The sequence below is a fragment of the Monodelphis domestica genome, chromosome 1 (genome assembly GCF_027887165.1).
Source record: "Monodelphis domestica isolate mMonDom1 chromosome 1, mMonDom1.pri, whole genome shotgun sequence".
NCBI classification, from domain to species: Eukaryota; Metazoa; Chordata; class Mammalia; order Didelphimorphia; family Didelphidae; genus Monodelphis; species Monodelphis domestica.
The window spans coordinates 485,597,085-485,613,028 of record NC_077227.1 but is presented as its reverse complement, the minus strand read 5'-3'; the positions used below and the strand labels follow the sequence as shown (position 1 = coordinate 485,613,028).

Sequence of the window (15,944 nt, the reverse complement as noted above, 5' to 3'; positions counted from 1 at the left end):
GCTTCCCTTCTAATCTTGGTTGCATTGGTTTTGTTTGTATAAAACCTTTTTAATTTAATATAATCAAAACTATTTATTTTATATCTTGTAATGTTCTCTATATTGTTTGGTCATAAATTCTTCCCTTCTCCTTAGATCTGACAGGTAGACTATTCCACATTCACCTAATTTACTTATAATATCACTCTTTATGTTTAAATCACATATCCATTTTGACCTTTTCTGGGTATAGGGTTGATCTAAACCTAATTTTTGCCATAGTTGTAAGAAGAAATGTAAGAAGAAAGTAGAGAAAATGTCTGGCCTATCACACTTAAATGTTGCTCCAATGTCCAGCTCAGCCCTGTTAGGGCTTGTTAGCCCTCAGCCAGAGGATCCAGTGATGTCTTATGCAAATTAGGTTCCAGGAATATAGCCTCCTCCAGGAGAAGGAAGCCTCTCCAGAAACCAGGAAGGGAAGGCCAGCTACTCACTCACCCAAGACAAAGTCCAAAGGAGAAGATCCAGAAGCAGTCCTCCAAAGCAGAAGTCCAAGAGCCAAGGTCCCAAGTTGAAGCCGAGGTCCAAGTCCAAAGCCACCTCCAAGAGGCAAGTCACCAGCTGAAGCTCCAAGCCAAACATTCAAGCTCAAGACCCCTTGGACAGGAAGTTCAGAACCTTTTATAATCCCTTTCCATGTCACTTCCTGTCCCCCCACTCTATGAGAACCAATTGCAATCTTTAAATTTGCTTAGCACTCCCCAGGGGGTAGTCATGGTTTCTGGAGTTGTCACTCACTTTTAGTAAGTGACTTGGGAACTCCCTTACTTAGTGTTAAGTAGGGGTGTTTAAACTTTTGGTTGATTAATTTAAAAATTGCTGATTGGTAGACAAAGAAAATTTGATTCACTCTTGATATTCTTGACCTTTTGTTCTTCCAGATGAATTTTGTTATTATTTTTTCTAGTTCTATAATATAGTTTTTTTGGTAGTTTAATTGATATGGGATAAGTAAAATAATATAGACAATTGTCATTTTTATTATATTAGCTCAGCCTACTCATGAGCAATTAATGTTTTTCCAGTTGTTTAGATCCAATTTTATTTTTGCAAAAAGTATATTGTAATTTTGTTCATATATTTCCTGCATTTGTCTTTGCAAAGAGATTCCCAAGTATTTTATATTGTATAGAGTGATTTTAAAAGAAATTTCACTTTCTAACTCTTGTTGCTGAATTTTGTTGGAAATACATAGAAATGTTGATGATTTATGTGGGTTTATTTTGTATCCTGCAACTTTGCTAAAATTATTTCAACTTATTTTTTAGTTGATTTTCTAGGATTCTCTAAGTTTACCATCGTATCACCCACAAAGAGTGATAATTTAGTTTCCTTATTGCCTACTTTAATTCCTTTAATTTCTTTTTCTTCTCTAATTGCTAAGGCTAGTATGTCTAATACAATATTAAATAGTAGTAGTGATACGAGGCATCTTTGGTTCATCCCTGATCTTATTGGAAAGCTTTCTAACTTATCCCCATTGCAGATGATACTTGCCGATGGTTTTAAATAAATACTACTTATTATTTTAAGGAAGGGCTCTATTATTTCTATGCTTTCTAGTGTTTTCAATAGGAATGGGTGTTGTATTTTGTCATAGGCTTTTTCTGCGTCTATTGAGATAATCATGTGATTTGTTAGGTTTGGTTATTAATATGGTCAATTATGCTGATGGTTTTCCTGATATTAAATCAGCCTTGCATTCCTGGTATAAATCCCACCTGGTTATAGTGAATAATTCTTTTGATACATTGATGTAGTCTCTTTGCTAGTATTTTATTTCAAGATTATTACATTAATGTTTAATAAGAAAATTGGTCTGCAATTTTCTTTCTCTGTTTTTTGGTCTTCCTGGCTTAGGTTTCAGCACCATATTTGTGTCATAACAAGAATTTGGTAGGACTCATTCTTTGCTTATTTTGCCAAATAGTTTGTATAATATTGGGATTAATTGAGCTTTAAATGTTTGATAGAATTCACTTGTGAATCCATCTGGCCCTGAGGAGTTTTTCTTGGAGAGTTCCTTGATGGTTTGTTCAATTTCTTTTTCTGAGATGAGATTATTTAAGTAGTCTCTTTCCTCTTTTGTTAATCTAGGGAATCTATATTTTTATAAATATTTATCCATTTCACTTAGGTTGTCAGATTTATTGTTATATAATAGGGGAAAATAGCTCCTAAAAATTGCTTTAATTTCCTCCTCATTAGCAGTGAAATAACCCTTTTCATTTTTGATATTGGTAATTTGATTCTCTTCTTTTTTTAATCAAGTTAACCAATACTCTATTTTTTTTTTCACAGAACCAGTTCCTAGTCTTTTTATTAGTTCAATAGTTCTTTTACTTTCAATTTCATTAATTTCTTCTTTGATTTTTAGGATTTCCAATTTTGTCTTTAACTGGGGATTTTTAATTTGTTCTTTTTCTAGTTTTTTTTAGTTGCATGCCCAATTCATTGATATGCTTTTTCTCTATTTTATTGATATAAACACTCAAGGATATAAATTTTCCCCTGAGTACTGCTTTGGCTGTATCCCATAAATTTTGTCATATTGTCTCCTCATTGTCATTCTCTTCAGTGAAATCAGTGATTGTTTCTATGATTTGTTCTTTGGCCCACCTGTTTTGAAGGATTAGATAATTTAGTTTCCAATTAATTTTTAATTTGCCTTTCCATGAATCTTTATTGATTATAATTTTTATTGCATTGTGATCTGAAACAGTTGCATTTATTATTTCTGCATTTGGTTGAGAAGTTTCTATGCCCTAGTAGATGGTCAGTCTTTGTTTATGTACCATGTGCTGCTGAAAAGAAAGTATATTTCTTTTTATCCTTATTTAATTTTCTTCAGATAGCTATTAAATCTAACTTTCCTAAAATTTCATTCACTTCCCTTATTTATTTATTTTTATTAGATTTATCTAGTTCTGATAGGGAAAAGTGTCGTTTTAATATCTACTTCCTCCTTAAGCTCCTTTAGTTTCTCCTTTAAAAATCTGGATGCTATACTATTTGGTGCATACATATTAAGTACTGATATTTCTTCATTGTCTATACTACCTTTTACCAAGATGTAATTATCTTCCTTATCTCTTTTAGATCTATTTTTTGCTTTAGCTTTGTCTGAAATCATGATTGCTACTCCTGCTTATTCTATTTTTTTAAGAAATCCTTTTCTTCATTAGACTTTTGAGTCCTTTTTCTCAGTTGACTAATTTTGCTTTTTAATGCCTTTTGCATTACTTTCCCTCATTTTTCTTCAGCCTGTCTTATTTTATTTTTGAATTCTTTTTTGAGTCCTTCGAGCTCAAGACCCAATCTCCCCCCCCCTTTTTTTTAAGTTTGCTTGGTTGTTTGGATTTCACCATCTCCTGTTGGTTCTGTGCTTTGCTTTTTGTCTACATAGAAATTTTCAAGCATTGTGTTTCTTTTGCTGTTTGTTCATTTCCCCAGCCTTTTTTTTTTTGCCTGTGGATTAGGAATTCTGAAAGCTGCTGATTCTGTCTCCTCTACCACTAGGTTGTAGGGATTAGCACTGTGAACTATTTTGCCCTGGGCTAGGCTTCACTGTAGTAGCGCAGGCTTGAAAAGACCCAGCACTATGGACTTCCAGGACTCACTGCAGGCTGGTGTTGTGTATAGCAGGAGAGCCCCTTCATTCCATCATGCTGTTGGTTTTTGACTTCTTTTGTTTTGAGCCTTTTTAGAGATTGGTTTGGAAGTATTGTTAGAGCAGTTTGGGTTTCTACTACTACTAAGCCGCCATATTGGCTCCACACCCAAATTGGGAATATTTAGCTATGAAAAGAGAACATTTATCTTATAAGCATATAATTAAAGCTAAAAGGGATTAACACTGGAAGGGACCTCAGAAGTCATCGAGTTCAACTTCTTTCATTTTATAGATAAGGAAACAGCTAAAGGGAGATTAAGTGATTTGCCCAAGATTATACAAATTATAAGTGGCAGAGTTAGCTGTCACAGTTCAAACTTTTGTCTTCCAAGCCCAAATTTAGCATTGTACCATATTGTCTCTCAGTAGGATAAGATAGTAATCTTCAAATATTTGAACATGTCTCTCACAGAAGAGGGATTAAACTTGCTCTCCTTGTTCCTAGGTCTATCTTCTGGGACAAACACTTATTTTTAGCAATTAGAGCGATCATCTGGGGAGATGGTGGTCTTCTCACTTCCATTCACTCATTTCTTTTAATTGTAAGCTGTATGACTACTTGTCAGTTTTATTTAAACATTTTTTTAAACCCTTACATTCTGTGATAGAATTAATATCAATTCTAAGGTAGAATACCAGTAAAGGCTAGGCAATGGGGATTAAGTGACTTGCCCCAGCTAGGACATGTCAGAGGCCACATTTGAACCCAGGACCTTCCGTCTCCAGGCCTGGTGCTCTTTCATTGTGCTCTTTCATTCACCTAGCTACCCCTTGTAAATGGAATTCTTAACAGATGAGAGTGGCCCAGATGATACATTCTAATTCTGTGACTCTGTTATGTTGATATAGATACCTTTGTTTTATTTGATAGCAAGGAAAAATTCCAAGAACTTTTTCATTTCCAACAAAAGCAAAACACAGTGAATATTACCTTGATGTAGTGCTTTATAAAGAATGTCCATATAGGTTTTCTCAGTTTATTCTTATGGCAACCCTGGGAGATAGACAGGACAGGTATGAAATCACATTTTTTATAGTTGAGGAACCTGAGGCTCTGGATTTTTAAGTGACTTGCCTAAAATTACATAGCTTATAAATGGTAAAGCCAGTCTTCAGGCTCAACCTTCTGACTTCTAGGAATATAGTTTTAAACTGAAAGGAACCTTAAAGGTCAGTTAGGGTCAAGCTCAGGAAATTGGGCCCACTTCTGGCCCTCAAAAGAATACAGGTAGTAAGGGTCAGAGCTGAGATATGAACTGAGGCACTTTTATCTCAAAACCAGGACTTTTTCTATTATACCAGTATTCCAGTTGCTGCTTTTCCATTCATTATTCTATGCTGCTTTTCTACTAATATTTCTTCATGTTATATAGGTTGAATAAGTTAGAACAATAGGCATGCGTTATGACTAAATTATACCAATTCATTAGAAACAATAGGTGAAGCAGTTTGAATGTTATCTCTGACATTTAGTAGCTGTGTGACTTGGAACAGCTAGTGGGCAGTTTTTCTATGCAGTGTGCATGAAGGGAAATAACATAAATTCTGACTAGAAAGGTGTGTGGGAGTCAGATTATGATGTTCTTTAACTTTAGAAGAACCAGAATTTAAGAGCACCTCAAAGGACCAGGCTTCATCAATTGACACAGTGCACTATTTTTATTCATAAGGCAAAGAAATCAGTAATAAGATGAACTTTTTTCAAAGTAAAATGATAATTTTACAACATTTTCATTTTTATTGTCATAAAACATTTTCATTTCAGAGAGCACACTCATATATAACCAACCCCCCAAAATAAAACCATAAATACAGTGATGTGAAAGATGGCTCCAACAGTTCTTTCTCTGGAAATGGATAGCATTCTCCATCATGTCTTTCAGGATTGACCCAGATCGTTTCATTGCTGAGAGTAGACAAGTTCTCACAGATAATCATTGTTCAATATTGCTCTTATTGTGTACAATATTCTCTCATTTCTGCTTATTTTGCTCTGCATTTGTTCCTGCAGATCTTTCCAGCTTTTTTGAAATCATGTTGCTGATAATAAAATGATAATATTCTTGTGTCACTTGATGCACTTTGTTTTTCTAGTGTCAAATACAAGACCGAGGAGTTTATATTTTATCTTGGTGACAAAAGTGAGCCATTGGAGGATTTTGAAGAAAGAATGACAATAGTCAGCTCTATGTTTTAAGAATATTCATTTGCAAATATGTGGAGGATTGATTGCTGAGTAGGAATACTGGAAAAATGGAGATTGGTTAGGCTATTGCAACAGTCCAAATGATAGGTGATCAGAGCCTGAACTAGGATAGTAGCAATGTGAATAGAGAGAAGGGGAGAGCTGCAAAAGATATGGAAGCAGAATCAATAAAACCAGGCAACTGACTGAATATGAGAACTGCAGGAGAGGAAAGAATAAATGATGCCTCCAAGATTGTAAACATGAGTGACTTAAAAGATGATAACATCCTCAACCGAAATAAATAAATTTAGAAGCAGGGTAGGATTTATAGGAAGAAAGATAAATAGATCTGTTTTGGGCATGTTAAGTTTGAGATATCAGTGGGACATCCTGGTGGAGATGTCTTGCAGGTAGTTGGTGAGGTAAGCCTGGAGTTGAGAAAGAATAGAGATGGAAAAGTAAAATGTGTCTATATCTGGGTCTCTCTTTGTCTGAGTATCTACTATGTGACTTTGAAGAGTCAATCCCCCAACTGGCTGTGGAAGGTGGTAGAAGTATAGTTATGGAAAGAAGAGGTTTTTCAATCTTGACCTTGTAGGTAAAAAATTTAACTATACGCTTTTCTCTGCTCTTGAATCCTATTGTACCACTATTCCAGCTACTGTTTTCCATTCATTATGTTGTGTTGCTTTTCCATTAGTATTTCTTCATGTTATATAGGTTGAATAAGTTAGAACAATAGTTGTTATGACTAATTTATAACAATTTAGCACTGTTTGCCACTGATTTTTACCCCAACTCTGGTTCACCCCTACCATCAACCTTCTGTTGCTCATTGCCAATGAATAGTGCTGGAGGATGTCACACAACCATGCTGATTGTGTCTACTACATATTTATGTTTTCTATTATCAACTGGGCCCTCACTGCAGAATGGCAATCCTTTTACTCTTCCTGAATTAACTCTATCAAAGCCCTCTACAATTGGCAATGCCAAATATATATTTTTTCTCCTCAAGCTTTCCACATTAATCTCCTTCCTCCTTTTCTTTCTCAACATAAAATTTTACAGAGAAAATATAGGCTACTTGTTCTCCATTAGAATAGGGATAGGGATGAGAATTGGGCCTCTGATTTCATTGATATAGGGAACTCCTGAGTGAGGTCAGTACCTTCTCTCCAACTATAGTCTTAGAGAGTTGCTCAGAGCCTTGAGAGATTAAGTGATTTGCTTAGGGTCATACAGTTAAGTACATGTCAGATTCAGGACTTGAACCTAGATCTTCTTGGCATCGAAGATAATTTTCTTTACACTGTAATACCGTACCAGCCCTCCAGAGCAAGCTCCTCCTTTGTGTTCTACAATTCAAAAGCCCTTTGGCATTATCTATCATTCTTTTCCTTTATGCCAGTCAGTGAGGAAATGGCTCTATTTCTCACCAAGGCAAATCAGTCTACTTGTGCACTTAATCTGTGCTTTCCTATAACCTTCCTTGAAACCATCCCCTCCTCTCTCTAATTTTCAATCTCTGGCTACTGGCTCCTTTTCTGGTGACTGAAAATATGACTCAATCTCTTCTGTTGTGTAAATCAAAACGAAACCCTTCATTTGACCTTCATTTAAGCTATCATCTCATATCACCATTCCCATTCACAGTCAACCTGTAGAAAAGTGTTTATAACACATTGCCTCTGCTTCTCTCATTCACTTTTCAGTGCTTCATAGTGTGATGTGGTGTGGTATGGTTTTTGTAGTGTAGTAGAGTCTGACTTCTGATCATTTCACTTAATTGGAAACTGTTTTGGAAGGTTACCAGCAATCTCTTATTGCCTTGTCTGATGGCCTTTTTTTTTTTAGCTTCTATCTTTTATGACCTTTTTATAGCATTTGATACTGTTGAAATTCCTCCCACCCCTTATTCTCTCCTCCTTTCCCTCCCTAGAAAGGAAAGACTAAAATTTTTTTCCCTCCTTTTTAAAGTCTGGCCACCCTATGACCTGTCCCCCAAAGTTTGAGTGTGTTCTAGGGCTCTAGCCTGGACCTTTTCTTCTCTCTCCCTCTCTTCACCCCTTCCCAACCCTAGCTACCCAATTAGTACCCCAGGTGTTCAACTGTCATGTCATACAGATGCCAGATGTATATATCCAGCTCTAATCTCTCTGAACCTCTAGTTCTGTATCACCAATTGCATGTTGGCTATTTTCAATTACGTATTCTTTAAGTGTCTCAAATTCAACATTTTCAAAATAACTCATTACCACCCTTGTCCCCTCCCCCCCCCAATCACTCATCTTCCTATTTTTGTTAAGGGCACCAGTGCTATTCTTCCAGTTACTCAGATCCACAGCTTCAGAGTTTTCCTTGGCTCCTCACTTTCCTCCCCCCCTCCCCATACATTCAATCGGCTATCAAATCTTTGCCATTTTGCCTATACCACATTTCTCACATCTATCCATTCTTAAACCATGACCCAAGTTCAAGTTCTCTTTTACCTCTTGCCTAAGCTATTGCATTAGCCTCTAAATTGGTCATGTGCCTCAAGTTCTTCCACTCTCCAGTCCATCCTCATAGAGCTACGTAATAAAGTATAGTTCTAACTAGTTACTTGCTTAATAAGCTTTAATGGCTTCCAATTTTTTTTAAAGGATCAAGTACAAACTCCTTTTCCATTTAAAGGCCTTTACAACCTGGTGCCAACCAACCTACTTACTCTCCACCCTCAGCTTTATTAAACAACTTTCTCCTTCATGCACTCCATACTGTCCTTGCTGGTTCTCACACATGACCTGCCACCTCCTTTTTCTTTGCCCTTATACAGGCCATTCCCCATGTCCATAAAGCACCATCTTTTCACTTCCACTTCAAAGACTTACAGCTTTGCTTCACTTCTTAACTGTGAAGGCTGAAACTTGTTTCGATCTAGTGTCTCTTCTCCAAACTCCAAATTATTTTATATAGGCTCATTATGTGTAGATCTTGTGTCTTCCCATAGAATATAATAAGTTCCTTGAGAGCAGTCACTATTTCATCCATGTCTTCTAATCACTAGCACCTAACACAATGCCTGGCAGTGTCTGGTGCTTAATAAATGTTGGTCGCTTGTTTGAAAAGACCTGTTTTCATCATCTGTTAAAATGAGAATAATAATGCCTTGTTGGATTAAAGCACCACATCTTCCACTTTATTTCCTTCATGGGTTTTTTATTATATGTATGATATGTATTTTTTGTCACAGCATGAGCAATTTGGAAATATGTAATTCATGAAAACACTAGTAAAACCCAAATCATACTGCTGGGGATGGGGGAGGGAGGAAGAGAATCTGAATTGTAAAATGCCAGAAATTTTTCAAAATTTGTTTTTACATGTAATTGAAAAAAATAAAATAATGCCTGTGTTGTTTATCTTATAAGACACTGTTAAATGCTGATTTTTTGAAAAAGGTCAAGTAGGCGGAAAACTGAAAAGTGCATTAGATTTGTAGTTCAGAAATCAATGGTAACCTTAGAAAAAGCAAAAAATGTAGAGATTAAATGAGATAATGTATGTTAAGTGCATTTTATATAACGTCAGTGCTAAAATGCATATTTTAATTCTTTTTACCTCCTTTGCTTTACTTCATATAAGTATTTTTATATACTTCATTTGAGGCTTTTAATGGTTCAATGGAACCAGGAAGACTCATCCTCTTGAGTTCAAATCTGGCCTCAGAAACTTACTATCTGGCTGTCTCCGGGCAAGTTATTTAACCCTGTTTGCCTTAGTTCCCTTATCTGTAAAATGAGCTAGAGAAGGAATTGGTAACTACTCCAGTATCTTTGCCAAGAAAACCCCAAATGGAGTCACAAAGAGTTGAATAGGACTGAAAATGACTGAAAATACAATTCTATTAACTTGACCTTTAATCAAATGGCTGCTGAAGTCTCTTCCAACTCACAGATTCCGTAACTTTTAAAACTTTAGTCGTAATTGATATATATATTCTTATTCTCCTAATCATGCTTCAAATCACTTCATAAAAAGAATTGGAAATTGAGGGTATGGAATCCATCAGTTGGGGAATGGCTAAACAGGTCGAGACATATATTTTTAATGGAATACTGTTGTGCCATAAGAAATGATGAACAAGCTAATTCAAAACAAAACAAAACATGCAAAAACCTATATGAAATTGTGAAAAGTGAAATAAGTAGAACCAAGAGAACATTATATTACAGCTATGGAATTAATGCTTGTGAATGGCTACCACCAAAGAAAGAACTGATACATAGTTTTTGTAAACTTTTTTTTGGTCAAATGATGCCTTTTCTATTGTAGGGAATGGAGAGAGGGATTTTAATGCAACCAAAAAATAAATTAATTTTAAAAATTACTGATGGATTCCAGAAATGATTTTAATTATATGAAATTAAAAGTTTTTATATAAACAAAACTAGTGCAATTAAAATTAGAAGCTATATAGTTAACTGGGAAAAACCTTCAAAATTTTTATGATAAAAGTTACATAGCTAATATAAAAATAATTTTTAAACCATCTGTCCACATTTGTGTTCTTTATATATGTTTTTAATGACATTATGAGAAGCAGTATGATGTAGTGGATAGTGAGCCAGTCTTACAGTCAGAAAGTTGTTCAGTCGTGTCTGACTCTTTCTGACCCATTTGGGATTTTCTTGGCAAAGAAACTAGTATGGTTTGCCATTTTCTTTTCCAGCTCATTTTCCAAATGAGGAAACTGAAGCAAACAGGGTTAAGTGACTTGACCAGGGTTACACAGCTACTAAGTGTTTGAGGCTAAATTTGAACTCAGATCTTCTTGACTCTAGGCCATTCACAGTCTCACATGACTGCCCATATATTTGTATGCAGATCTTACATCTAAATCTAGAAGGGACTTCAGAAGCCATCCGCTCCTTACCTGTGTGAACTCAGGCAAATCACTTAACCTCCTTAGGCTTCATTTCTTTGATTGTAAAATGGGACTCTGGCCTCTGAGGTCCCTTCTAGCTCTAAATCTATTATCTGAATACAAATAAAGTAGTTGTGAACATTTTTGGACTTTTGTGGTTTTTAATGACATTTGAATGTCCAGAAACCATGCACCAACTATCATGAGGAAACTAGTTAGATATTTAATTGGTTGCAACATAAGAAAAGTCCTTAATTAATTAAAAGTCCAAATTCAGAACAGGTACTCATTAATCAAAACTGAATTACCTGAAAGTAAGATAGCCTTCTGTATTTCTTGCTAGTGAGTTTAGTAGTTTGTTTTGCTTTCAAAAGAGCTTAGTTTTCTGTATTATATCTAAAGTAGACTTTCCTAAAGGATTAAGTTAGATTCCTTTTGTGAGAAACCATTTTTCCTTCACTGAATTTAACATAGTTGTATAGAGAGATGGAAAGTGAATATTCTCTAAAGTTCTCTTTTCAGTCTATACTTGGTTAGCTAATCAGTTCCCATGGGCTCAGTTATCACCTTTTTGATAATCTATACATGCAAACCTAATGTCTTTCCTGAATGTCACCTAGATGTCTCATCAGCATCTCAAAATCAACCTGTGAAAAACAGAGCTAATTATTGTCTTCCTTTCAATTTATCCTGCCATCAAACTTCATTATTTCTGTTTAGAGTGCCACTCTGCTTCACCTTATCCAAGTTCATTTCCCATACCTATTGTACTCCACCCTCACATCAGTTGCTAAATCTTGTCCTGGCCCCCTTTATAATATATTTTGCATCTGTCCCCTTTCTACTCACATAACTGTTACCCTAGCTCAAACCCTTCAGTCAGTCAATACACCTGTTTTGTTCTGGTCAGTGAGTAAACATTTACTATGTGCCAGACACTCTTCTAGGTTCTACGGATACAGAAATAAAATCAAACAGTCCCTGCCCTCAGTGATTTTACTTCTTTTTATCAGAAGAGACATGATATATACAAGTACAAGTTCATACAAAATAAATAGAAGATATTTTTAGAGGAAAGCATGCTAGTAAGTGAGTTGGAAGATCAGGAAAGGCTTTGTGTCGAAGGTAGTGCTTGAGTAGTCTCAAGGGAAGTACAGAGTTCTATGAAGCAGATAGAGAACATTTTTTGATGATGAGGGATAATAATCAGTGTCAAGGCCCAGAGGCAAGAATATAGCATGCAGTTTGAGAGAACCATAAGTGAGGCCATTTTGGCTAGACCTTTCACAGGAACTATTGGCATAGTCTTTTAATTGGTTTCCTTGCTTCATTTTCCCCCCCTCTCCAATTCATCCTCTACTTAGCTGTCAAATTCAAATCTCCCAAACAGATCTCTTGGTGTTGCTACCCTATTCAGAAATGTTCATTAATTTCTTTAAGTGCCTGGGTCAAAATGCAGACTCCTTAGCCTGACATTTTAAGTTCTCCATATGCTGACTTTCTTCTACTTCTCCAGCCTTATTTCATAGTATTCCTCTTCATGCACTCTCTTCTAGCCAAACTGACCTAATAACTTGCCTTCCTGTCCCAATGCTTTTCACAGTCTATTATCAATCAATCAATCAGCTATCTACTATGGGCCAATACTGTGCTAGATACTGGGAGTACAAAGACAAAAATTAAAACCTTGCCTAGAATATATTACTACTCACCTTAATTCTAGAAATTCCTAACTTCCCTTAAGGTTTAGTTCAAATGCCACTTCTAACTGGAGAGTCTTTCCCTAATTATTTTGTTTTACTTCTCTGTATACATATAGAATATAAGGTCTATGAGAAGAGGGACTGCTTTATTTTTGTCCTAGTCTCTGTGTCCAGTCCATAGAACACATTTAATTACTGTTAGTTGAATGATTTGAAGTGCAGATTGAAAGTATATCTTTCTTATCATTAGCAAATATTAATATCCCAAGTAAAGTTACTGAATCATAAGAAAAAACATTTACTGTTGTCATCTGATATATTTTGAACAGATGGTATGCAGAATTATCTTAATAAGGATGGCTTCAAAAGACCTTAGCATATTTATAAAGTTTTATTCTCTCTTTTGTATGTATATCAGTATGGTTTTCATTTGTTGGAGGTAAAAAATAAAGCCCTCTTCTTGCTTTTATTTCAGTCTCAGATTTTCTTATTCCTTCGAGTATTTATATGATCTACTAACCATAGTCAGTGTGTTAGCCATGGTAAAATAAGGAGAAACTGTTTTATTTTTCTTTTGCCATGAGTGGAATAGACTTTTCCATTTGATTCTAAATTATAGACAGTATCTCCAAAAGTAGCTACTGTCAGTCTTGAATAGTTAGAGAAATATTAAAGCCTTATGCCCTTTAGAAATTAGTAAAAATCATTTTTTATTATTAAAATTATTGTAGGTAACATATTTAAATAAAATTTTTGAATTTCCTTGCTAGCCTGTACAGATAATATACTTTTGCTGACTTTTTTTATTTTAAACATTATTTTATTTGGTCATTTCCAAACATTATTCACTGGAAATAAAGATCATTTTCTTTTCCTCCCCGCCCCCCCCCCCCCCACCACCTTTCCCTCTCCCATAGCCAATGCACGATTCCACTGGTTATCACATGTGTTCTTGACTTGAACCCATTTCCCTGTTGTTGGTATTTGCATTAGAGTGTTCATTTAGAGTTTCTCCTCAATCATATCCCCTCAACCCCTGTAGTCAAGCAGTTGCTTTTCATCGGTGTTTTTACTCCCACAGTTTATCCTTTGCTTGTGGATAGTATTTTTTAGATCCCTGCAGATTGTTCAGGGACACTGCATTGCCACTAATGGAGAAGTCCATTACCTTCAATTGTACCACAGTGTATCAGTCTCTGTGTACAATGTTTTCCTGGTTCTGCTCCTTTCGCTCTGCATCACTTCCTGGAGGTTGTTCCAGTCTCCATGGAATTCCTCTACTTTATTATCCCTTTTAGCACAATAGTATTCCATCACCAACATATACCACAATTTGTTCAGCCATTCCCCAATTGATGGGCATCCCCTCGTTTTCCAATTTTTGGCCACCACAAAGAGTGCAGCTATGAATATTCTTGTACAAGTCTTTTTCCTTATTATCTCTTTGGGGTACAAACCCAGCAGTGCTATGGCTGGATCAAAGAGCAGACAGTCTTTTATCACCCTTTGGGCATAGTTCCAAATTGCCCTCCAGAATGGCTGGATCAATTCACAACTCCACCAGCAATGAATTAGTGTCCCCACTTTGCCACATCCCCTCCAGCATTCATTACTTTCCATAGCTGTCATGTTAGCCAATCTGCTAGGTGTGAGGTGATACCTCAGAGTTGTTTTGATTTGCATCTCTCTGATTATAAGGGATGTAGAGCACTTTTTCATGTGCTTATTAATAGTTTTGATTTCTTTGGCTGAGAACTGCCTGTTCATGTCCCTTGCCCATTTATCAATTGGAGAATGGCTTGATTTTTTGTACAATTGATTTAGTTCTTTGTAAATTTGAGTAATTAAACCTTTGTCAGAGGTTTTTATGAAGATTGTTTCCCAATTTGTTGCTACCCTTCTGATTTTGGTTACATTGGTTTTGTTTGTATAAAAACTTTTTAATTTGATGTATTCCAGATTATTTATTTTGCATTTTGTAACTCTTTCTAATTCTTGCTTGGTTTTGAAGTCTTTCCTTTCCCAAAGGTCTGACATGTATGCTATTCTGTGTTCGCCTAATTTTCTTATAGTTTCCTTCTTTATGTTCAAGTCATTCATCCATTTTGAATTTATCTTGGTGTAGGGTGTGAGGTATTGATCTAAACCTAATCTTTCCCACACTGTCCTCCAATTTTCCCAGCAGTTTTTATGAAATAGTGGATTTTTGTCCCAAAAGCTGGGATCTTTGGGTTTGTCATATACTGTCTTGCTAAGGTCGCTTGCCCCCAGTCTATTCCACTGATCCTCCTTTCTGTCTCTTAGCCAGTACCAAATTGTTTTGATGATCGCTGCTTTATAATATAGTCTGAGATCTGGGACTGCAAGACCCCCTTCCTTTGTATTTTTTTTCCATTATTTCCCTGGATATCCTTGATCTTTTGTTCTTCCAAGTGAACTTTGTTATGATTTTTTCTAAATCAGTAAAAAATTTTTTTTGGAAGTTCCATGGGTATGGCACTAAATAGATAGATGAGTTTGGATAGGATGGTCATTTTTATTATATTGGCTCGTCCTATCCATGAGCAGTTAATGTTCTTCCAATTGCTCAAGTCTAGTTTTAGTTGTGTGGAAAGTGTTTTGTAGTTGTGTTCATGTAGTTCCTGTGTTTGTCTCGGGAGATAGATTCCTAAGTATTTTATTTTGTCTAAGGTAATTTTGAATGGGATTTCTCTTTCTAGTTCTTGCTGCTGAGCTGTGTTGGAATTATATAGAAATGCTGATGACTTATGTGGGTTTATTTTGTATCCTGCAACTTTGCTAAAGTTGTTGATTATTTCGATTAGCTTTTTGGTTGAATCTCTAGGATTCTTTAAGTAGACCATCATGTCATCTGCAAAGAGTGATAATTTGGTCTCCTCCTTGCCTATTTTAATGCCTTCAATTTCTTTTTCTTCTCTAATTGCTACTGCTAGTGTTTCTAATACAATGTCAAATAATAGAGGTGGTAATGGGCATCCTTATTTCACTCCTGATCTTACTGGGAATGGATTTAGATTATCCCCATTGCAGATGATATTAGTTGATGGTTTTAGATATATACTGTTAATTATTTTTAGGAACAACCCTTCTATTCCTATGCTTTCTAGTGTTTTTAGTAGGAATGGGTGTTGTATTTTATCAAAGGCTTTTTCTGCTTCTATTGAGATAATCATGTGGTTCTTGTTGGTTTGCTTGTTGATGTGGTCAGTTATGTGGATAGTTTTCCTAATATTGAACCAGCCCTGCATCCCTGGTATAAATCCTACTTGATCATGGTGGATGACCCTTCTGATCACTTGCTGGAGTCTTTTTGCTAGTATCCTATTTAAGATTTTTGCATCTATATTCATTAGGGAGATTGGTCTATAATTTTCTTTCTCTGTTTTTGACCTGCCTGGTTTTGGAATTAGT

The 15,944-nt window shown here is 35.6% G+C and overlaps 1 protein-coding gene across 6 annotated transcripts in view; it reads left to right on the top strand.

Annotated features, from left to right (window-relative positions):
- Positions 1–15,944, top strand: part of OSBPL2 (oxysterol binding protein like 2) — a 145,792-nt gene that overhangs the window by 36,564 nt on the left and 93,284 nt on the right. The gene's annotated exons all lie outside the window — the stretch shown is intronic.